Genomic DNA, 25,121 nt, shown 5'->3' on the forward strand with positions numbered 1-25,121 from the left:
AGAATTTTTTTGTGTGGTAGAGAGTGAAAAGAGTAGTCCTTAGTGTCAGGGTGCTTTCATCGCCACACATCAGAGAGACCTGGAGCGTTTGCCCAGTTTGTTAGGTGTGTGAGGCCCGTAGTGGTGAAATGTAGCCTATCGATAGACAGGTCCATGACTTGGTTCATATGCCCCATTATGCAAGTTGGTGCAGGAGGCAGGTCGACAAGTTTTTTTCCCTTTGAGTTCTATAGGGCAATATTAAATGGGGGTGGGGAGTACAAGTTCACCACCGTCAAGGGTTTATTTGAAATAAAGCAATCCATTATAATATATCTCCCATACTGGTCCGTTATTAGTCTGATCAATTCAAAGGGGAGATTTTTCCTTATAAGGATAGACACTCCTCTGGAGTGAATCGATAATGAGACAGGGAAAGCCCACCCCACCCATGGATTCTTCGGGGGGGGGAAATTTCTCGTCCACTAGGTGGGTCTCCTGTAGGAGCAGGATGGAGGGTGGATACTGTTTTAGGTATGTCCACATAAGGCTGCGCTTGTATTTGGAATTAAGTCCCCGAACATTCCAGGACATAAAGCTATAGGATGCCATTTGTGTGCAGGGGGGGCATTATAACTGGACAACTGCGTCCTGCACCAGGAAAAGCATCACATAGCAATTATGTAAATAGAAGAAAAAACAGAAACAACTCATCACATTATTTACCCCATTACCCTCCCCCAAAAATGATTTGCCCAAAACCAACCCCTTTCCCACCCTGCCCAACCTCCCAACTTGGTGGGCATTATCCCGAAACTTAACATTTAATGCACTTTCAAGGGTGTTTCACCTTTGGAAAATAGGAACCGATAAGTCAAGGGCAACGCCACATATGCCACTGGTCATAAGTCAGCCTTGATGTTGAAAATTAAACAATAGCGGCTGGAGCCTGTTAAATTTCCCCACTGTCCATATAGGACCAGAAAATGTTTAAGTGGACTTTGGTGGTGGTGTTTCAGTTCACCGGTTATAGGGCATAATATACTTATAGATGTAACCACCATCGTTCTCTTGTGCAATTGAGGCCCAAAAGATTAGCAAGCAAAGAAGGATAGGGCTCCTTTACCACAAATGGAATCATCGTCTGGGGCTGGCCCAAGGGTTCTGGCCGGGCCTCTGGTCCAGCCAGGCATTGGCTTCTTCAGGTGAGGTGAAGAAAACAGCTTTGGTACCATTTACTGTTCTCAGTTTGGCTGGATACAGCATTTCAATTGGAGGTCTCTCAATCTGGGTTTCACTTCCGCAAATGTGTTGCGCTTCCTTTGTAGGGTTGAAGAGTTATCAGGCTGAATGGAGATTTTTTTTCCACTAATGTACAAGATCTCTCTTGATTCTTGCCATGACCAGGATTGCGTCCCTGTCCCTATAATAGTAGTTTCAGCAGAAAAGGCCTGGGGGGAACACCTGGAGCTGGAGGGCGACCAGGGACCTTATGGGCCCAATAAACCGCAAAGAAGTTGGAGAGTGCATGTCCTGCCATCTGTCCTTTGATCCATTTCTCAATGAAGGCTACTAGATCAGCGCCTTCGGCTTTATTTAGGTAGTCCCAGTATTCTTAGGTTGTTTCTCCTCAGCCGGTTCTCATAGTCTTCCAAGAGGCCTGCCTGATTTCGAATTTGTTGCATAAGCTGCCGAATGTGGTCAGGAACTTGGATTGCAGATTCCAGTTCTGAGACACAAGCCTCCATGTTATTTACCCTTTCTCTGAATGTTTGGAGATCCACCCTTAATAGAGATACGTCGACTTTATCTCCTCTGAGTTGAAAGGGCTGTGCATGATTATGCTATGGCTGTAAGCAGGAACTGCACTCCCGGGTCTTGTTGGGTAACCATGGGCGGGGGGGACTCGGGTTCTTTGTCTACCCCTTTCCATTTCCCTTGGTGGGGATGTGGCCACCTTATCAGACTTTTTGGCAAATTGCTCCAAAGTCTTTTGTTTGGGACCATATTTACCCATGAGGAGGGCAGATTAATGTTGGTGTGCGAGGTGTTGCTGAGTGAAGTTGATGCTGTTTCACAGTGGTTTGAGGGTGCCACAGAAGAGTTACCCTTGCATAAAGAATGTAAGGTAGGTATTTACGCTGTGCATAGCAGGGTGTTGTAGCTCTCTGTAACACTTGGTGTGTTGGTGTGTAGCAGTGAAAGGGTTACATTTTCAGAAGGGGCAAACAATGCTGCCCCAGATGAGCCCCAGTGAGGAGAGCTATATTTTCCCTCAGTCTCCAGCAAGACCCCAGGGAGAGCAGCTCTGTGTATTGCCACACAGATGAAGGCTTTGGTGGCAGAGGGGGGCACCCCTTGGATCAGTGGGAGGTAGACTCGGTGGTTGGAGCATCTTTAGGGGTCTCACCTTACCTCCAGTGGTGCAGGCTAAGCATGGCTTGTAGATTCTGCCACTTGCACTCGTCTAGCACTTCCGGACGGACCAGCCAGCAGTGGGGACTTACTTGAGACTGTGGATTCACTCCAGTAGTATGTTGTGGATCTTTGCAGTCAGTGGTCACCTGAGGCTGGCTCCTTTGCGGGTTGGCTGTCACCAAGGTTCGGATGTCCCCCAGACTACTGTAGAGGGGCAGATGGACTCAGATGGGGTAAGATTCATATTTTAATACCAGGAGTGCCCCAGAGTCCATCTGCACTGTAGCGCTGTTAGCTCTGCCACCCCAAAAATGATATTTCTTTTTTAACAATTCTTTATTTTCTCGTTTTTAGTACAGAAGAAGAAAATTTAGGGAAAGGGGATGGGGTACAAAAGAAGAAAAGGTGGGGGGGGGGAGGAGAGGTATGGTTCCAATTCACCTTATGTACATTAAATACAGTTATGACATAAAACAGCCAATTCATTCTTAAACAAAAAAAACAAAAAAAAACGAATCTATGAAGACAAGGCAAAACAGAAAAACCTGGAAAGGGGATAAATAACTAGAAGGTCACATATTTTATCTATTATTGTTCCCCTATTACATAGAAAATATATAAAAAAAAAAAAATAAGGAAATCACATAAGTATTATTTTATCGTCTTCATGAATTCTACCCATGGATGCCATATTGTCCAATATTTGTCACTTTGATTATGACTAAGAAAAGTAATTTCCTCCATTTGTCTCAATTCTTCTACCTTATATAGCCATTCTTTACTCGTTGGAGCTTCTATTGACTTCCACTTTATTGGGATTAAAGCTTTAGCAGATTGTAATAAATGAAGGGTAAGTGGATCTTTTAACATTGTTCTCCTATCATGTTTCAAATTCAACAAAATTGTCTGGGGCATATCTATTTGTATATCTTGTTGTGTAACCTCATTAATTATCTGAAGGACCTCTTTCCAATATGCCTGAATACCTGGACATGTTATCCACAGATGCGTGTGGTTTCCCTCTGATAGATTACATCTCCAGCATATATCAGTATCATTAGGATAGAGTTTTTTCATCTTCCTTGGCGTATAATGCCAACGTGTTAGTAATTTATATGCCGCTTCTCTGATTCTGGCGGCTTTTGATGTCAGGTATATGGATTTAAGAATATCTTTCCACATAATATCATTTATCTCAATGTTTAATTCTTCTGACCAATCCTGACGTTGAGATTCTGGGCCTACTGACAGGGTGTCTACTAAAAGTTTGTATAGTTTGGAAAGGGGTTTAGCGAAAACCTTTGGAGAAGAGAGTAAGGTTTCCCACTCTGTTTCGGTTCTTTGCCAATCAGTAGATACTTTTGACTTGAGATACGCATACAATTGATTGTATCCCCATAAGTCTCTGGGGTGTTGGTTCCATCTTTTTTGTATCTCCGCTAAAGAAATTATATTTCCATTATTAATAAAGTCTTTTAAAGTAGTCTCCCTACTACCTATCTTTCCCCATCTAGTAAATGACCCTTTTTCCAAACTTGGAGGAAAATCAGGATTGAACATTAAAGGCTGTAAAATGCAAGGATTATGTGTTAGTTCTAATCTAATCTTATTTTTATGCCACACACCTAGCGTGGCCCCCACTAGAGGGTGATGCAATGCTACTTTAGGGGTATATTCCTTCTCTATCCATAAATTATTAATTAAGGGGAAGCCTGTCGTAAGATGTTCCAACCTAATCCATTCTTTTTGTGGGTTAACTGAGGACCAATCTAATATCCTAACTAGGTGTGTTGCAACATAGTATAGATATGAATCGGGTAATCCCAGGCCCCCCTTTTCTTTTGATGCTATTAATATGGTGTGTTTTAACCTCGGTTTCTTCTTCCCCCATATAAATCTAGAAACCATGGATTTAATACATTTGAAAAAAGATATTGGAATCACTATTGGTAATGACTGGATGAAATATAAAAGTTTAGGCATAAAAACCATCTTGATAGCTTGGATTTTGCCAAACCATGACAGTCTAAGTTTGTCCCAACCGTCTATCAATTTTTGAAGAGATGTCAGCAGTGGAGGATAATTATCTTGGTATAATTTACCTAGGTCTGCATTTATTTTAATGCCCAGATATTTAATGTTTAACTCAGTCCATTTAAAGGGGAAACTAGATTTCAGGTATTGTGTTCTAGTATATGGTATGTTAATATTCAAAATCTCTGATTTATTATAATTGACCTTAAAGTTAGAAAGTTCCCCAAAATTTTTCATAATACCCATGACCTTTGGAAGTGATGTAATTGGCTTTGTAAGATATAGTAATAGGTCATCAGCAAATGAAATACACTTGTACTCCTTACCCTCTATAGTGATACCAGATATGTCAGGATCTTTTCTAATATGGGAGAGCAGTATTTCCATAACCAAGATAAACAAAACGGGAGACAAAGGACATCCTTGTCTCGTCCCATTGCAAATTTGTACTGTAGGGGACAATGTCCCATTAATTCTAATTCTAGCTGTGGGCCTCTCGTAAAGAGCCATTATTCTATTTATCATTGCTGGGCCTAATCCGAAACTATGTAAGGTTTGTTCAAGAAAAGTCCAGGACACCCTATCGAACGCCTTTTCAGCATCCGTAGTAAGAATAATTGAAGGTGCCTTGTTCCCTTGGGCATATTCCATCAAAGATATAATTTTAAATATATTATCTTTTCCTTCCCGTTTAGGTATGAACCCCGTCTGATCAGTGTGAATAAGGTCTGGTAAGTATCTCTTTATCCTATTACTAAGTATTTTAGCATATATTTTCAAGTCTATATTAATCAGAGAAATCGGTCTATAGCTTTGGCATAGTTTTGGATCCTTGTCCGGTTTAGGGATTAAAGTGATATGCGCCTCCTGTGCTTGAGGGTGGAAATTATTACTATCACCAATACTATTGTAATAGCACAGGAGTTGTGGAGTTAATTCTTTTTTGAAAGTTTTGTAAAAGGAAGCAATATACCCATCTGGTCCTGGACTTTTCCCTGCTGGTAAAGAGTCTATACAATCCTCAATTTCTTTCTGTTCAAACGGTGCATCTAACTCCTCACCAGAGTCTCCCGATAATTTGTGTATACCTGCTTTCTCAATAAAGTCCTTCATTATATGTGATATCTTTTTCTGTGTAGATGGACATTTTAAACGATATAGTGTTTGAAAATATTCACAGAATGCCTCCGCTATACCTTTGGTATCATGATGGGTTATGTTACCTTTGTCTTTTATTGACATGATATGTGTCTGCGGTTGAATTTTTTTAATCGTCCTAGCGAAATATTTATTACATTTATCTCCTAACTCATAGTGTTTCTGCTTGGTCCTCATATAGCTTTTCTGGACTTTTTGATTTAATAATGCCTTGAGTTGTAACCTTTTACATTCTAAAATAATCATTGTTTTATGAGCAATATTTTCTTTGTGAGATTGTTCTAATTGTGAAATTTCTTTAAGTAATGCCGCTAATTCCTTTTCTTTTTCCTTCTTAAGGTTACTACCCATGGCAATTAAGTTACCTCGGAGAACGCACTTAATAGTTTCCCATAACGTTTTCGGAGATACTTCCGGTGTTGCATTATTTTGTATTATTGTCTCTATCCAAGTTTGTATTTGATTTATCCCATCTTTTGTATGTAGAAAAAACTCATTAAAACGCCACGTATATTCAGCTTTCAACGTTTTTGGTATGGCGAATTTTACTATAACCGGCGAATGATCAGATAGAAGGATATTGCCTATGTCTGCTTTTAAAAATAATTTTAACCAATATTGAGACACAAATATATAATCAATGCGTGAATAAACCAAGTGAACTTTTGAGAAGTGTGTGTAGTCTTTCTTCGTCGGGTTCAGTACCTTCCAGATATCTATTAACTGCATCTCTGATAAACTTTTCTTAATTTCCTTAAGGCCCTTATATGAAATTTTTGTTTTTTTAGAGGACGAGTCTACTAAGGGATTCAGCGTAACATTAAAATCTCCCCCTAAGATTATAAGACCTTCCCTGAAGTTTTCTAAGGCCTTGAAGAAGTGTTTTAGGTACTCCACTTGACCCGTGTTTGGAACGTATACATATGCAATAGTACAAATTTGACCAGCCATTTCCCCTTTTACCATAACGTATCTGCCTTCCTTATCCGTAATTGTCTCTAACTGTTTAAAGGGGAGGTCTTTGTGAATTAAAGTCATAACTCCAAGAGATTTCCTGTCCGGGTTATTACTCATGTATATTTGAGGGTAATATTGTAACTGAAGCGATGGGATATGGTCCTTCTTAAAATGGGATTCCTGAATCATTACAATCAATGCCTTTTGTTTTTTACATTGATGGAGTATCTGCGCCCGTTTAACCGGTTCATTCAGACCGTTAACATTGAGGGACAATATATTACCTTCCATATTAAATGTGTTAGCCATAGGCATCCAAATACAAGGTTTGCCAATAATCATATATTTCCTCACATTTGTCTTTTATTTGCATCATGAGTATAAGGAACCAAAGTGTAGGGGGAATAGTGAAAAAAGGAAAAGAAAGGGTGGACTTATGCCGCGGAAGCCTAGTCAGGGTACAGTCCCTGAGCTGTGATAAGTTAACAGCGGCCCCGGTGCCTAGCACCGAATAATTATTTGGGGTATGTGGTTGGGTGAAACCCCAAAAATGATATTTCTAAGTAGAAAGAAAGTAGGAAATGTTTTGGCGCTATTGAAGTATGGGAAAGTAAAATAATGCCTTGCAGTTTGAGAAACACTGGCCTAGGCCAACAATCATAAGTGCTAAACTATTGTATCAACCCAATGCACAGAAATCATCCAAGGTCATAAAACTGTTGGGGGCTTGTCATTGTCGTGGCCCTGAAAAACAGTGTTTAGTAACACGTTAAAAGACTGCATTTTACTTCCACAACCTAGGGGTCATCTTTGATTCTGTTTCATCTTACTCTTCAAACTTCTAGTACACAGAACAGAAATGGTTGTCATTTAAAATGATATTAAATCATTACTGTTCTCAATTTTTTCCCTTAAGAAGTAAATGTAGAAGCTCTAAGAATCATCCTATGTGGCTTAATACAGAAGTAAAGACGTTAATAGGAAAGAAGAGAAAGGCATTTAAAAATTACAAATTTGTTGGGACAGAAGCTGCATTTAATGAATATAAACACTGTAATAAATGTTGTAAATCAGCAATAAAAAGTTTTTTAAATATATTAATAGTAAAAAGATGCATGTTGAGAGTGTTGCTCCAATAATGGTACCAGTATGGTTGTAACAGATACAGAAAAGGCAAATGTGTTAAAGGAAAACTATACCCCCAAAATGAATACTTAAAGGAAAACTATACCCCCAAAATGAACACTTAAGCAACAGATAGTTCATATCATATTAAGTGGCATATTAAAGGATCTTACCAAACTGGAATATATATTTAAGTAAATCTTGCCCTTTTACATCTCTTGCCTTGAGCCACCATTTCGTGATGGTCTGTGTGCTGTCTCAGAGATCACCTGACCAGAAATACTTCAACTCTAACTGTAACAGGAAGAAGTGTGGAAGCAAAAGACACAACTCTGTCTGTTAATTGGCTCATGTGACCTAACATGTATGGTTTGTTGGTATGTTTGTGAGTACAGTGAATCGTACGATCCCAGGGGGCGGCCCTTAATTTTTAAAATGGCAATTTTCTATTTATGATTACCCAATGGCACATACTACTAGAAAAGTATATTATTATGAAAATGGTTTATTTACATAAAGCAGGGTTTTACATATGAGCTGTTTTATGCAATATCTTTTTATAGAGACCTACATTGTTTGGGGGGTATAGTTTTCCTTTAAGCAACAGATTTTAGAGTTTATATCAAATTGAATGACATATTAAAGAATCTTACCAAACTGGAATATATATTTACATAAATATTGCCCTTTTACATCTCTTGCCTTAAACCACCATTTTGTGACTCTATCTGTGCTGCCTCAGAGATCACCTGACCAGAAATACTACAACACTAACTGTAACAGGAAGAAGTGAGGAAGCAAAAGGTAGAACTCTGTCTGTTAATTGGCTCATGTGACCTTACATGTGGTTTGTATGTGTGCACAGTGAATCTTACGATCTCAGGGGGCGGCCCTTATTTTTTAAAATGGCAATTTTCTATTTATGATTACCCAATGGCACATACTACTAAAAAAGTATATTATTATGATAATGGTTCATTTACATGAAGCATTTTTTTTTTTTACACATGAGCTGTTTTACTCAGTATCTTTTAATAGAGACCTACATTGTTTGGGGGGTATAGTTTTCCTTTAAATCAGTTCTTTTCTTCAGTGTATACAATAGAGGAGTCTGAGTTCCCAAGCTCTCTTTATAGCTGCACTAATGGCTCAGCTCAATCTAGTCAATGGCTGACTCAGGATCTGACTCATAAAGCTTTAATAAAAATTAATGTAAACAAGGCTCCAGGGTCTGATGGCATACACCCCTGGGTTCTAAGAGAGCTTAGTTCAGTTTTAGACCAGCCCCTATTTCTGATTTTCTCAGATTCACTTTCATCTGGTATGGTGCCTATGGATTGGAGAAAAGATGATGTTATTTAAAAAGGGATTATGATCTCAGCCTGGCAATTATAAGCTTGACATCTGTGGTGGGCAAATTATTTGAAGGCTTGTTAAGGGATCACATTCAAAAATTTGTCCTAGTCAATGGCATTATGAGCAGCAATCAGCATGGCTTTATGACGGATAGGTCATGTCAGACAAATTTGATTGCTTTTTATGATGAGGTAAGTAAGATGGGGGGGCAGTAGGGGGGGGGGCAGTAGATGTGATCTATTTGGATTTTGCCAAAGCATTTGATACTGTGTCCCACAAACGACTGCTTTCTAAACTAAGGTCTGTTGGGCTTAATGAAGTCGTTTGCACATGGATGGAAACTGGCTACAGGCTACAGGATCGGGTGCAGAGGGTGGTTGTTAATGGTACATTCTCTACTTGGAGTAAGGTTCTTAGTGGGGTGCCCCAGGGCTCGGTATTAGGTCCACTTTTATTTAACTTGTTCATTAATGACTTAGGGGAGGGTGTTGTAAGTAATGTATCAGTTTTTGCAGATGACACAAAACTATCCAGCCCAATTAATTCCATCCAGGATGTGGCATCCTTGCAACACGATCTTGAAAAACTGGCAATCTGGGCAGCTAAGTGGCAAATGAGATTCAATGTTGATAAATCTAAGGTCATGCACCTGGGATATAAAAATATCCAAGCCACTTATACCCTTAATGGTACTGCACTAGGCAAATCCATTATGGAAAAGGACCTTGGAGTCCTTGTAGATGATAAACTTAGCTGTAGCAAGCAATGCCAGTCTGTATTAAAAGGGGCATAGAGTCACGGGAGGAGGGGGTCATTCTTCCACTGTATAGAGCACTTGTAAGGCCGTACAGTACATATGCAGTACAGTTTTGGTCCCCATCACTCAAACAGGACATTATTGTATTAGAGAGGGTACAGATAAGGGCAACTAAGCTGGTGAAAGGTATGGAAAATCTTAGCTATGAGGAAAGACTGGCCAAATTGGGTATGTTCACGCTGGACAAGAGGCGCTTAAGGGGTGATATGATAACTATGTATAAATATATAAGGGGATCATATAATAATCTCTCTTATGCTTTATTTACCAGTCGGTCTTTCCAGTTGACACAAGGTCACCCTTTCCGATTAGAAGAAAAGAGGTTCCGCCTAAATATTCGGAAGGGGTTTTTTACAGTGAGAGCTGTGAAGATGTGGAATTCTTTCCCTGAATCAGTTGTACAGGCTGGTACATAAGATAGCTTTAAGAAGGGGTTGGATGGCTTTTTAGCAAGTGAGGGAATACAGGGTTATGGGAGATAGCTCATAGTACAAGTTGATCCAAGGACTAGTCTGATTGCCATTTTGGAGTCAGGAAGGAATTTTTCCCCCCTCTGAGGCAAATTGGTGAGGCTTCAGATGGGTTTTTCCGCCTTCCTCTGGATCAACTGGCAGTTAGGCAGATATAAAAAAAAAAAAAAAAGATTGAACTTGATGGGCGTGTCTTTTTTCAACCTTACTTACTATGTTACTATGTGACTTGTGCTCTGATAATCTTCAATCACTCTTTACTGCTGTACTGCAAGTTGCAGTGATATCATACCCCTCCCTTCCCCCCCAGCAGCCAAACAAAAGAACAATGGGAAGGTAACCAGCTAACAGCTCCCTAGATCTAAGAACAGCACTCAATAGTAAAAACCCATGTCCCACTGAGACACATTCAGTTACATTGAGAAGGAAAAACAGCAGCCTGCCAGAAAGCATTTCTCTCCTAAAGTGCAGGCACAAGTAACATGACCTGGGGCAGCTGGGAAATTGACAAAATGTCTAGCCCCATGTCAGATTTCAAATTTGAATATAAAAAGATCTGGTTGCTCTTTTGAGAAATGGATTTCAATGCAGAATTCTGCTGGAGTAGCACTATTAACTGATGCGTTTTGAAAAAAACATGTTTTCCAATGACAGGATCCCTTTAAGGAAATGTTTACAAAATGTTCCCAACAGATAGACATATCAAATAGTTAAAACCTAATAAAAGTTGTTCTATGCCAAACTGGGATTCATGTACTTTTTACTTCTCACCATAATATAATTTAAAGGACATCAATTTAAGAATTTGCATATAAAGTCAGCTCAGTTTTATTAGAAACTCTTTATTAGAATCAGACATTCATACCTGTGTGTATTCTTAAAGGGGTTGTTCACAATTGAGGTAACGTTGAGTATGATGTAGAGAGTGATATTCTGAGACAATTTGCAATTGGTTTTCATTTTTTATTATTTGTGGTTTTTGAGTTATTTAGCTTTTTTATTTGGCAGCTCTAGTTTGCAATTTCAACAATCTGGTTACTAGGGTCCAAATTACCCTAGCAATCATGCATTGACTTGAATAAGAGACTGTGATATGACTAGGAGAGGGTCTGAATAGAAAGATGAGTAATAAAATGTAGTAATAACAAAAAATGTGTAACTTTACAGAGCATTTGTGATAAGATGGGGTCAGTGAAGGCAAATAGTGAAAAAGCTAGAAAAACTAGAAAATGAAGACCAATTGAAAAGCTGCTTAGAGCTGGTCATTCTATAACATATTAAAAGTTAGCTTAAAGAGGAACTCCACATAAACATAACTTAAGCTTTTTGAAAAGTAAACATAATTTCAAGCAACTTTGCAATATACATCAATTAAAAAATATGCAGACTTTTGATGAATTTTAATGGTTTGGAACAGTTCCCTAAGCCTAGCCCCTGCTCTCCTGCTGATCTGTCTGAATACTTACTAAGCTGGATGACTATTGTAACTTTGTATCAGCAGCCATCTGTCCTTAGCCTGCATCCTCCAAACCCCACAATTCCCTGCACACGTGATTTCAATACAGATACAGAACATCACAGTGCAATGCATTGTGGGGTATGCAGTTCCTGCATGCTGTCTGTAAGCTGTGGAGAAGTTGTTACAATTTGTAACATCAGTGTTTAGTCCCTCCTTTTAAATGATGAGGAAAGAGAAGAACTGTTAAACAGCTGTATTTCAGCATAGAAAATGTCATTTATTCATACATTTAAAAAAAAAAAAAAAAACGGTATCTGTGATGGGTGTATTAGGGGTTTCTGTGTTATGTGGGCCTCTATCAAATTTTGGTTTGGAAGCCGGAGTTTCCCTTTAAAGGTGAGCCACCCCTATAAAGACTTTTTAGGGATATAGCCTCATTAAATTTGTCTTGCAGACATCTGCTAAGAACATATCACAGTCAGCTGACCGAGAAAGAACATCAGGAGACAAAGGGGGAAGAGAAGCTCTTAACATCCCTGTCAGCATTTTCAGCTGGTCAGCTGAACAGATGTCAGACAGAAGCTGTGTTGTCATCTAAGGCAGACACAGTATGAAAATTTGATCCTAGTGTAAATAAGGTTAATTAACATTAACTGAATGTATGTTATTTAAATATATATGTTTTCTAGAAACATGGAAATAATTTTAGTGGAAATTACCAAAGAATATTTAACAGATTTTGTTATCTGCTTTGTTACTCTAATAAATAACAAATTCTTTTCTATCATGTTATTTGAGCAAAATAAACTTTACTTACATTATATATATTATTTTAATTTTGCTTCCTTCATTCTTGGAATGATACAATCACAGCACACAGGTAGGAACCATTTTGTGAACACTGTTATTAAGACAACTTGTGTATCATCCCAAAACCTTGTGTATGCACCAGAATGGGCACCTAATGCCCATGCACAATGCCCTACACAATTACAAAGCCTGAGGAGAGAGGGGAGAGCGCAGTGACATGTAGGAATTGCTGAATGGAAAGTGAAAGTAATTGACTGCCCTACCTCTATGCCTCAGGCATAGAGGCGGGGCAGGCAATATATGATTGCCAGCTCAGATATTTAACACCTGTATACGAGGTATGGATATTATAATGAAAAAATGATTTGTGTTCAATGTTTAATTTGTAAAGAAATTTCACTATGCAGCTTTTATGTGTAGGTGACAGGTCTGCTTTGACATGAGTTTTTAATCAATACGTGACAGTCACTAGACAAACCAACGTGCCTTTACCTATTCACTCTGAATGTGAGAGAGATTTGTAATGGTTTGTCCCCATTACTAAATTACTAAATCATGACAGAACTTAAAGGTAATAATTATTAGCAGAGGTCTGGAGTAAATGCAGGTACCCATTTTATTTATGCAGGTTGTTGTATTTTATTGTCTAACACAATATCTCAAGTTTTAACATGGATTAAAACTGCTAAATGTCAAATTAAAATGCACTGAACAAAGTCAGTAAATCCAAATTTAAATACATTATGGAATGAGTGGATGTTAAAAAAATGAAAGGTTTACAAGCAGCTACTTTTAAGAATTCTAAAAGAAAAAAAATCAATTTTTCAGCTTCAGTAACACGGAAGCATTGCATCATATCTGGTCAAAATCTTATTGCATGGAAAACAAAAAAAAACTTCTCAGCAAATTCCTTAAAGGGTTCTTTCACGCAAAAATGTTTTATCCATAATGAAAGAAAAAAAAACATTTTCAGTGGTTTTAAAGTTATTTTATTATTATTGATTGCAATTGAAAGCAGTCAGATACTACTGTACTTTCAATTGCTATCACTTTTACAAATCCATTTAAAAGCACAGAAAATGTGTAATTGTAATATATTGGAAAGCTGCTAAAATAGAATTTTCATTCACTATGCAAAAACTGTCTTTTGGGCAGAGGTCCTCTTTTAAGCCATCGTGAATATTACCTACAAGCAGATTGCTAGAGTCAAATACCAATAATCAGAAAGCATTTGTTCACATACCCACAAACAAACACTTGTGCAGTCAGATTTCTAAAACTAGCTGAACACTGAGGGAAAAAAAACAAACTCTATAAATGCGGCAAACTATTGTTATACATATATGTAATCCATTATCCAGAAACCTTAATGCTCCGAAGTATTGGAAGGGCATCTCCTAAAGACTCAATTTTATTCAAAGTTTTTCACTATAATAATAAAACCGTAGGATCTAAACTAACACATAATTAATTCTTGGAGGCAAAGCAATCCTGTTGGGTTTAATTAAAGGTTAAAATTATTGTTATTATTGGCATGAAGATCAAAATTACAGAAAGACCCCCTTATCTGGAAACCGCCAGGTCCCAAGCATTCTCGATAACACATACTTGTACTAAAATAAACAGACATTGCTTCATCCATTTCATTATAATACACTTAACATTAAAAATGCATACATACTCCATTCAGCTTTTACTCCTACAGGGAAAAATGCTACAAGTATTATCATCAGTAGAGATGTCGCGAACTGTTCGCCGGCGAACTTGTTCGCGCGAACATCGGGTGTTCGCGCTCGCCGGAAGTTCGCGAACGTCGCGCGACGTTCGCCATTTTGGGTTCGCCATTGTTGGCGCTTTTTTTTGCCCTCTCACCCCAGACCAGCAGGTACATGGCAGCCAATCAGGAAGCTCTCCCCTGGACCACTCCCCTTCCCTATAAAAACCGAAGCCCTGCAGCGTTTTTTCACTCTGCCTGTGTGTGCTGAAGAGATAGTGTAGGGAGAGAGCTGCTGCCTGTTAGTGATTTCAGGGACAGTTGAAAGTTTGCTGGCTAGTAATCGTTTTGATACTGCTCTGTTATTGGAGGGACAGAAGTCTGCAGGGGTTTGAGGGACATTTAAGCTTAGGTAGCTTTGCTGGCTAGTAATCTACCTTCTACTGCAGTGCTCTGTATGTAGCTGCAGTGGGCAGCTGTCCTGCTTCTGATCTCATCTGCTGACTGCTGCAATAACAGTAGTCCTTGTAAGGACTGCTTTTATTTATTTTTTTGTTGTTTTACTACTACTACTACTACTACTACTATAAGAGCCCAGTGCTATTAGTCTAGCAGTGTTGGGGAGTGGGACTGGTGTGCTAATCTGCTGCTCCTAGTAGTTCAGCAGCACCAACTTTAATTTTTTTTTTTTAATATTCTTTTTTTTTTTATTTTACTTTTTTTATTTTACTACCGCTGTAGTAGTGTATAAGTTGACCTTTTAGGCATTATTTGCCCTGTAGGCATTATTTGCACACTGTTTTCTTCAACCCGCCATCGAGCTGTGTGACCTTGTTCACATTCTGTCTAAATATCCATAATATTACCGTCTCCAGAAAAACACCGGAGTCACTTTTTTCAAGCAGCCATAATATATTTTACGTAATCCGTATCCACCGCTGTAGTAGTGTATACGTTGGCCTTGTAGGCATTATTTGCACACTGTTTTCTTCAACCCGCCATCGAGCTGTGTGACCTTGTTCCCATTCTGTCTAAATATCCATAATATTACCGTCTCCAGAAAAAACACCGGAGTCACTTTTTTCAAGCAGCATTCATATATTTTACGTAATCCGTATCCACCGCTGTAGTAGTGTATACGTTGGCCTTGTAGGCATTATTTGCACACTGTTTTCTTCAACCCGCCATCGAGCTGTGTGACCTTGTTCCCATTCTGTCTAAATATCCATAATATTACCGTCTCCAGAAAAAACACCGGAGTCACTTTTTTCAAGCAGCATTCATATATTTTACGTAATCCGTATCCACCGCTGTAGTAGTGTATACGTTGGCCTTGTAGGCATTATTTGCACACTGTTTTCTTCAACCCGCCATCGAGCTGTGTGACCTTGTTCCCATTCTGTCTAAATATCCATAATATTACCGTCTCCAGAAAAAACACCGGAGTCACTTTTTTCAAGCAGCATTCATATATTTTACGTAATCCGTATCCACCGCTGTAGTAGTGTATACGTTGGCCTTGTAGGCATTATTTGCACAGTGTTTTCTTCAACCCGCCATCGAGCTGTGTGAGCTTGTTCACATTTTGTCTAAATATTGATAATATTATCGTCTCTAGAAAAACCACTTGAGTTACTTTTTTTCAAGCAGCATTCATATATTTTACGTAATCCGTATCCACCGCTGTAGTAGTGTATACGTTGACCTTGTAGGCATTATTTGCACACTGTTTTCTTCAACCCGCCATCGAGCTGTGTGAGCTTGTTCACATTTTGTCTAAATATTGATAATATTATCGTCTCTAGAAAAACCACTTGAGTTACTTTTTTTCAAGCAGCATTCATATATTTTACGTAATCCGTATCCACCGCTGTAGTAGTGTATACGTTGACCTTGTAGGCATTATTTGCACACTGTTTTCTTCAACCCGCCATCGAGCTGTGTGAGCTTGTTCACATTTTGTCTAAATATTGATAATATTATCGTCTCTAGAAAAACCACTTGAGTTACTTTTTTTCAAGCAGCATTCATATATTTTACGTAATCCGTATCCACCGCTGTAGTAGTGTATACGTTGACCTTGTAGGCATTATTTGCACACTGTTTTCTTCAACCCGCCATCGAGCTGTGTGAGCTTGTTCACATTTTGTCTAAATATTGATAATATTATCGTCTCTAGAAAAACCACTTGAGTTACTTTTTTTCAAGCAGCATTCATATATTTTACGTAATCCGTATCCACCGCTGTAGTAGTGTATACGTTGACTTTGTAGGCATTATTTGCACAGTGTTTTCTTCAACCCGCCATCTAGCTGTGTGTATTATCGTTTCCAGAAAAACCAACTGAGTTTTTGTTGTTGTTGTTGTTTTTTTAAAAATAATGCCAGGCAAAGGCAGGCCGCCACGCAGAGGCCGTGCTAGGGGCCGTGCTGCTATGCAATCCTGTGGCCCTAGCAAATTTCCCAGTTTTAAAAAGCCAATGACCCTGAACTCCCAAAATGCTGAAGAGGTAGTTGACTGGCTTACACAGCACACCCCATCCTCTACCGTTTCTAACTTTACCACAACATCCTCCTCATCCTCCACTGCTATGGCCACCCCACGTAACACTTCCTCCACCACCGGTGCCCCTTCTTCACTGGGGTCAGAGGAGTTATTTTCCAATGAGTTTCTTGAACTGAGTAATGCGCAACCATTATTGCCAGAAGAAGATGAAGGAGATGAGGACCTTACACCAGATTTAATTCTGGCAGAGAACACGATAGAGATGGACATAATGAGTGATGAGGAGGAGGTCCCCGCTGCTGCTTCCTTCTGTGATGTGTCAGAAGAAATTGATGCATCTGAGGAGAATGATGATGAGGAGATTGATGTTTTGTGGGTGCCTAGTAGAAGAGAGCAAGAGGAGGGTAGTTCAGATGGAGAGACGGAGAGTCAGAGAGGCAGTAGGAGAATAAGACTTAGAAGAAGCAGGGAGGACAGCCCGCAGGGATCAGCAGGGCAACAACATGTATCGGCACCTGTGTTCAGCCGGCCAACGCACCCGCCATTGCCGCCAATACCGCCAACTCCGCCAACTTCTACTGTTACCGCCAGATCGCACACTTCCAAAAAGTCAGCAGTGTGGGATTTTTTAATGTGTGTGCCTCTGACAAAAGCATTGTAATTTGCAATGAGTGCAGTCAGAAACTGAGCCTTGGTAAGCCCAACAGCCACATAGGTACAACTTCTATGCGAAGGCACATGAGCGGCAAGCACAAAGCACTTTGGGAGCAACACCTCAAAGGCAACAGGCAAACTAAAAGCCACACTCCTTCTGGTCCAGCATCTTACTGCTCTACCTCTGCTCTCCTTGACCCGTCTGAACCACCCTCCACTCCGCCTTCCACCTTGACCACCTGTTCCCATTCCCAGTCATCTGCCACCAGCCAAGTTTCTGTGAAGGCCATGTTTGAGCGTAAGAAGCCAATGTCTGACTGTCACCCCCTTGCCCGGCGTCTGACAGCTGGCTTGTCTGCACTCTTAGCCCGCCAGCTTTTACCATACCAGCTGGTGGACTCTGAGGCCTTCCGCAAATTTGTAGCAATTGGGACACCGCAGTGGAAGGTACCCAGCCGCAATTTTTTTTCTAAAAAGGGAATACCACACCTGTACCAACATGTGCAGAGCCAAGTTACCGCATCTCTGTCACTTAGTGTTGGGCCAAAGGTCCATATGACTACTGACGCATGGTCCTCCAAGCATGGTCAGGGCAGGTATGTCACCTACACTGGCCACTGGGTGAACTTGGTAATGGCTGGGAAGCAGGGAATGGGTAGCTCAACAACAACAGTGGAGTTGGTGTCACCGCCACGGATTGCACGCGGTTCTGCCACCACCTCTACTCCTCCATCGCTCTCTACCTCGTCTTCTTCTTCTTCTTACTCTGCTGCTGGGTCCTCCTTCTCCTCCTCCACACCTGTGCACCCCCAGCTCCCCCTAGGCTATTCGACGTGCCAGGTACGCCGTTGTCACGCTGTCTTGGGGATGACGTGCCTGGAAAGCAAAAACCATACCGGATCTGTACTCCTGTCATCTCTGCAGTCACAGGCCGATCGGTGGCTGACCCCACACCAACTGCAGATCGGAAAAGTGGTGTGTGACAATGGAAGCAATCTGTTGGCAGCGTTGAGACTAGGCAATTTAACACATGTGCCCTGCATGGCACATGTGTTAAATTTAATAGTCCAACGTTTTGTCTCCAAGTACCCAGGATTCCAGGACGTTCTCACCCAGTCCAGAAAGGTGTCGGCCCATTTCAGACGTTCCTACACAGCCATGGCACGCCTTGCTGACATTCAGCAGCGCTACAACATGCCAGTCAGGCGTTTGATTTCTGACAGCCAGACTCGCTGGAATTCAACGCTCCTTATGTTGGAACGTCTGCTGCAACAACAAAGGGCCGTCAACGAGTACCTTTTTGAACTGGGTGGTAGGACTGGATCTGCACAGCTGGGGATTTTTTTCCCCCGTTACTGGGTGCTTATGCGCGATGCCTGCAGGCTCATGCGACCTTTTGAAGAGGTGACAAATATGGTCAGTCGCACCGAAGGCACCATCAGCGACCTAATACCCTTCGCTTTCTTCCTGGAGCGTGCCGTGCGACGAGTGACAGATGAGGCTGTAGACCAGCGTGACGAGGAGCTGGAAGCGCACGATTTCTGGTCGGAATCACCAGAACGAACCCAGGCACCTGCTGCAACGCAGGGAGAGGTGCCAGAAGTGGAGTCAGAGGAGGAAGGTGGCTTTGTGGAGGAGGAGGAGGAGGACCAACAGGAGCAGGCTTCCCAGGGGGCTAGTGGTGACCTTTTGGGGACCCCTGGTCTTGTACGTGGCTGGGGGGAGGAGACCGTGGATGATGCAGTCCTTGATAATGAGGAAGCGGAGATGGATAGCTCTGCATCCAACCTTGTGAGAATGGGGTCTTTCATGCTGTCATGCCTGTTGAAGGACCCCCGTATCAAGAGGCTTAAGGAGAAGGACCTGTACTGGGTCGCAACGCTACTAGACCCTCGGTACAAGCATAAAGTGTCAGAAATGTTACCAACATACCACAAGTCCGAAAAGATGCGGCATTTACAAACCAGCCTGCAAAACATGTTGTACAATGCTTTTAAGGGTGATGTCACTTCAGGAACTCATCAACATTCCAGGGGCAGAGGTGCCAGTAATCCTGCCACGAGCACACCTGCAAGGACAAAGCCCTTTGGCCAGTCTGTAACGTCAGACATGCAAATGTTTTTCTGTCCAAGGCAGCGCCACAACCCTTCTGGATCCACCCTCAAAGAACGCCTCGACCGGCAGGTAGCGGACTACCTGGCATTAACTGCAGATATCGACACTCTGAGGAGCGATGAACCCCTGGACTACTGGGTGCGCAGGCTTGATCTGTGGCCAGAGCTGTCACAATTTGCCATGAACCTCTTGTCTTGCCCAGCCTCAAGTGTGCTCTCAGAAAGGACCTTCAGTGCAGCAGGAGGGATTGTAACTGAGAAGAGAACTCGCCTAGGTCACAAAAGTGTCGATTACCTGACCTTTATTAAAATGAATGAGGGGTGGATCTCGGAGGGTTACTGCACGCCGGAAGACTTGTTCTGACTTCTATGCAGCTGTCCTTCTCTTCAAGCCTCATGACTCCACACACAGCTGTCCTTTAGCGTCCTCCTCCTCCCTCCGCCACCGTTACAAACTAGGGTGCAAACCCTACTGGTTTAATTTTTTCTGGCCTCTGTGCTTCAGTGGCTGCAACCAAAAAAACTGGGCAAACAATGTCTACAAGGTCAACGTATGGCAAAAAATGACTATTTTCAGCATTTATATGGCATATTTTTTCTGGCAACTGTGCTTCAGTGGCTGCGTCCAAAAAAATGCATATTTTCTGCATTTATATGGCATAATTTTTCTGGCAACTGTGCTTCAGTGGCTGCGACCAAAAAAATGCATATTTTCTGCATTTATATGGCATAATTTTTCTGGCCTCTGTGCTTCAGTGGCTGCAACCAAAAAAATTTATATTTCAGCATTTATATGGCATAATTTTTCTGGCCTCTGTGCTTCAGTGGCTGCAACCAAAAAAATTTATATTTTCAGCATTTATATGGCATAATTTTTCTGGCAACTGTGCTTCAGTGGCTGCGACCAAAAAAATTACTATTTTCAGCATTTATATGGCATATTTTTTCTGGCCTCTGTGCTTCAGTGGCTGCGGCCAAAAAAACTGGGCAAACAATGCCTACAAGGTCAACGACGTTGACCTTGTAGGCATTGTTTGCCCAGTTTTTTTGGCCGCAGCCACTGAAGCACAGAGGCCAGAAAAAATATGCCATATAAATGCTGAAAATAGTAATTTTTTGCCATACGTTGACTCAACGTATATGGCAAAAAATGACTATTTTCAGCATTTATATGGCATATTTTTTCTGGCAACTGTGCTTCAGTGGCTGCGACCAAAAAAATGCATATTTTCTGCATTTATATGGCATAATTTTTCTGGCCTCTGTGCTTCAGTGGCTGCAACCAAAAAAATTTATATTTTCAGCATTTATATGGCATAATTATTCTGGCAACTGTGCTTCAGTGGCTGCGACCAAAAAAATGCATATTTTCTGCATTTATATGGCATAATTTTTCTGGCCTCTGTGCTTCAGTGGCTGCAACCAAAAAAATTTATATTTTCAGCATTTATATGGCATAATTTTTCTGGCAACTGTGCTTCAGTGGCTGCGTCCAAAAAAACTGGGCAAACAATGTCTACAAGGTCAACGTATGGCGAAAAATTACTATTTTCAGCATTTATATGGCATATTTTTTCTGGCAACTGTGCTTCAGTGGCTGCGTCCAAAAAACTGGGCAAACAATGCCTACAAGGTCAACGTATGGCAGTTGTTTAAAGAGAACAGTAGATTACTAGCCAGCAAAGCTACCTAAGCTAAAATGTCCCTCAAATCCCTGCAGACTTCTGTCCCTCCAATACAGAGCAGTATCAAGCAGATTACTAGCCAGCAAGCTTACTATCATCTGTCCCTGAAATCACTAACAGCTCTCCCCCTACACTATCTCTTCCAAGCACACACAGGCAGATTTTTCAGATACATTTTTGCCCTTGATCCCCCTCTGGCATGCCACTGTCCAGGTCGTTGCACCCTTTAAACAACTTTAAAATCATTTTTCTGGCCAGAAATGTCTTTTCTAGATGTTAAAGTTCGCCTTCCCATTGAAGTCTATGGGGTTCGCGAACCGTTCGCGAACCGCTCGCATTTTTGCGCAAGTTCGCGAATATGTTCGCGAACTTTTTTTCCGACGTTCGCTACATCCCTAATCATCAGCTAGGTTCCCAGCGACGATGCAAAAGAAAGTATAAAAATAGTCACTTGTTCAAGTAACTTTAGGGAAGTCAGCTAATTCTGTTTATACTGGATCCAGCAATAAACTGTGTACATACAGTATATCTACACAATAATCCTGATCAGACTGCATTCAGGCTTCAATCTTCTTGATTAAATAATATATTTGCCTTCCCCGCTTTTCCCCTCCCCAATATATTTGAACAATAGTGGTCACCAGTTGTATGTGCTGTTTTTGTGCAAGAAATATAAGAGCATCCCTAGATATTTTAGCTATAAAACACATATGAAATGGATATAGGTGATTGAAAAAGCAAATAATCAGGAGAATTCCCAAGAAAATGTAAGGATATTTTTGGTAATCAGTGAGGTACAGCATATTCCTAGTCAACAAGAAGAGTGTAAAAAACTAAAACAGAATTATCAAAAGTATTTAATAAAATTCCATCTAGAAAGGGTTTTTACAGTGAGAGCTGTGAAGTTAGTGGAATTCTCTCCCTGAATGCGTTGTACTGGCATTAGCTTCAAGAAGGTGTATGGCTGAAGCAAAAACACACTGGGTTATTAAAAATAGTTCTTAGTACAGGTATGGAACCTATTATCCAGAATGCTCGGGGTTTTACAGATAACAGATCTTTCCATAATTTGGATTTTGTCTTATATAGTATTCATGTCTTAAAGGGGAACTCCGGCTTCCAAACCAAAATTTGATAAAGAGGCCCACATAACACAGAAACCCCTAATATATCCATCACAGTTACTTACTTCAAAAAGTATTAATTCTCTTTCTTCTCTTTCTACATCATTTAAAATCCTGGCAGAGATGGAAGGACTAAAACACTGATGTTACAAATTATAACAACTTCTCCACAGTTTACAGACAGCATGCAAGAACTACATACCCCACAATGCATTGCACTCTGATGTTCGTTTCCTTATTGAAATCACGTGTGCAGGGAATTGTGGGGTTTGGGGGATGCAGGCTAAGGACAGCTGGCAAAGTAATAGTAGTAGTAGTAATAGTAGCCAGTTTAACAGGAGAACAGAGGGCTAGGCTCAGGGAACTGTCAGAAACCATGAAAAGTCTGCATATTTTTTAATTGATGTATATTAAAAAGTTGCTTGAAATTATGTTACTTTTCAAAAAGCGTAAGTTCTGTTTTTGTGGAGTACCCCTTTAATTAACTAAAAAATCATTTAAACATTAAATAAACCCAACATGCTGGTTTTGCTTCCCACAAGGATTAATTTTATGTTAGTTTGGAGCAAGTACAAGGTACTGTTTTATTATGACAGGGAAAAAGAGGAAAGTTCAAGCGATTTTGAAAAACTAAAACAGCACAAGGGTTTTAGCACCAAGCGATTCGCATTATTGCCAAGGGGAAAGCTTTTACAGGAGATAAGTTGCCCGCAGAAGCAGAGATTTATTCGTGTGTGTGTGTTACTGTAAGCACCATTGGGGTAGTGTGTGATACTGTACGCAACATTGTGGTAGGGTCTGATGTTAAGGATGGATAATCTCTGTAAAACACTCCTTGTGACCTTGCAGAAGCATATCCCTGTGCCCTACTAACCTAAGATTAGGCCATAAACTAATTTGCAAGTCTAGGAGATATTGAAAAGAATTGCTTTACACAGATAAAGCAATACTATAAAGCTGGCAATAGATGAAGATTTTTAAAAGATCTTTTCGTTATCGTGAGACCAAAATTATCTTGAAACTATCATTTAAATGTATGATTTGTCCATCAACTAAAAAGACTTTTTCAAGCGATAATGTCTAGTTAAAGCCAGGGAAACTGAGGGTAGCTGCCTGCTTGGCCCTGCAAACACAGATAGAAATGTATGATTTGTCCATCAACTAAAAAACTTTTTCAAGCGATAATATGTAGTTGAAGCCAGCGAAACCGAGGGTAGCTGCCTGCTTTGCCCTGCAAACACAGATAGATTTCACTGTGGCCGTTTTAATTTTTTTTTAACCTGGCCGATCAATTTTCTGACAGATGTCGGATGAAAAATCCTTGGATGCATGATCGTTCGATTCCCACTAACCTAATTTGATGAATTGGATGGATTGCACTAAAATCGGTTGTTCACCAAAGAAAAATCTTTGTGTCTGTGGGGACCTTAAGCTCCATTGTATGACTAACCATTTTAATGCAGATATGTTGTTTTCAGCTTCTACCAGTGGGACTGCATCCTAGCAAAGGCCAGGGGAAGGAATAGTTATATGAACTTCCCCCTTTAAAATTGCCATCTTATGCATAGCAATTCTATAGAGCAAAAAAGGCATAATATTCATCACAGTGCAAACAAGAGATGATTTATACACAAATGCCATGGGTTTGTCCATGTATCTCTCCAGCACCAGAGAGATGAGACCAGCAGAACTCACCGTTGTGCAGGGTTGCAGAATAAAGGCAGAGCCGAGTGCACACAAACACAACCTGCCCTCTTCCTCCTCCTCCTTCTACTGCGGTCCAGCGCCAGGCATGCTGCATTCACGTATTCCAAATATTCGCTTCCAAATAAATAGTAATTCTTTAATATGTCACTTAAGACAAGAAACCAAATAGAAAGATGAGGCAGATGGTCCTCTGCGACTGTACTTCAGATGCTGTGACCTAGTGAGCAGCTGTCCGAGCCACTGTTGTTCTAGCTGTTGCTTCCATTAATGCTGACCAGCCAGTGCAGCCGGACCATCCCGGAAAGTCAGGAGTTGGTACTGGTTTCTGCAGCTGCCGGTGGCCATTTTTTCTTATCATTATTCCTCCTCTCTCTTCCTGACTCATTCCGAGATCTTCCCCCCCCCCCCTCCAGCTCAAGCTTTGGTGCTTAGGGACTGTATGAAAAGGGAGAGATATACACACTGGTATCATAGGTTTTGGTAGGTCAGACGAATGGGATGGCAGGAGCACTAGGCTGTCATTAAAAGTATACTAACACAATCCTACTATAATATGTTTTGTCATAATTTCACATATATTGCCTGATATTCCCAGATATTGCCTGAAATATGTTTGGCTTTATGATAAAATTATTAAGCAATAGTGATTTTAACTGCTCATATATTATTATAAATATACAATGTAACCATTAACAAAGTTATTTAACTGTTATTCAACAATTATTATGGGCGATTGCCTTTAGACAAGTAACAAACAATTTAAGGGATTAGCCTGACCTTGTCATCAAGTTCCAATACCCAGTGAGCATAACATTAACTTTACTAACCTTTTCAGCCGTGTCGTTAACTACCATCGACTGGGCCCTTGGCAAAATATCTTTGGGGACACAGAATTTAGCCACGCAACAAGGTGCCAGTTCCTGCTCTGTATTACTGTATATACTGTACTTGGTCCACTAGTTCCCCCTAATATCACTGTATTTACTGTACTTGAGGTGACCATACACACTAAGTTTTACTATATAATTTGTCACC

At 40.5% G+C, this 25,121-nt stretch overlaps 1 protein-coding gene across 1 annotated transcript in view; it reads right to left on the minus strand.

Moving 5' to 3' along the window:
* LOC108704099 (WD repeat and FYVE domain-containing protein 3) overlaps positions 1-24,453 on the minus strand; it is a 453,243-nt gene extending 428,790 nt beyond the window's left edge. The window contains exon 1 of the mRNA XM_041579765.1: positions 24,075-24,453. The gene's annotated coding sequence lies outside the window, so the exon portion shown is untranslated. The remainder of the gene's footprint in view (positions 1-24,074) is intronic.
* Between the last annotated feature and the right edge of the window lie 668 nt (positions 24,454-25,121).

The sequence above is a fragment of the Xenopus laevis genome, chromosome 1S, assembly GCF_017654675.1.
Source record: "Xenopus laevis strain J_2021 chromosome 1S, Xenopus_laevis_v10.1, whole genome shotgun sequence".
Lineage (NCBI taxonomy): Eukaryota > Metazoa > Chordata > Amphibia > Anura > Pipidae > Xenopus > Xenopus laevis.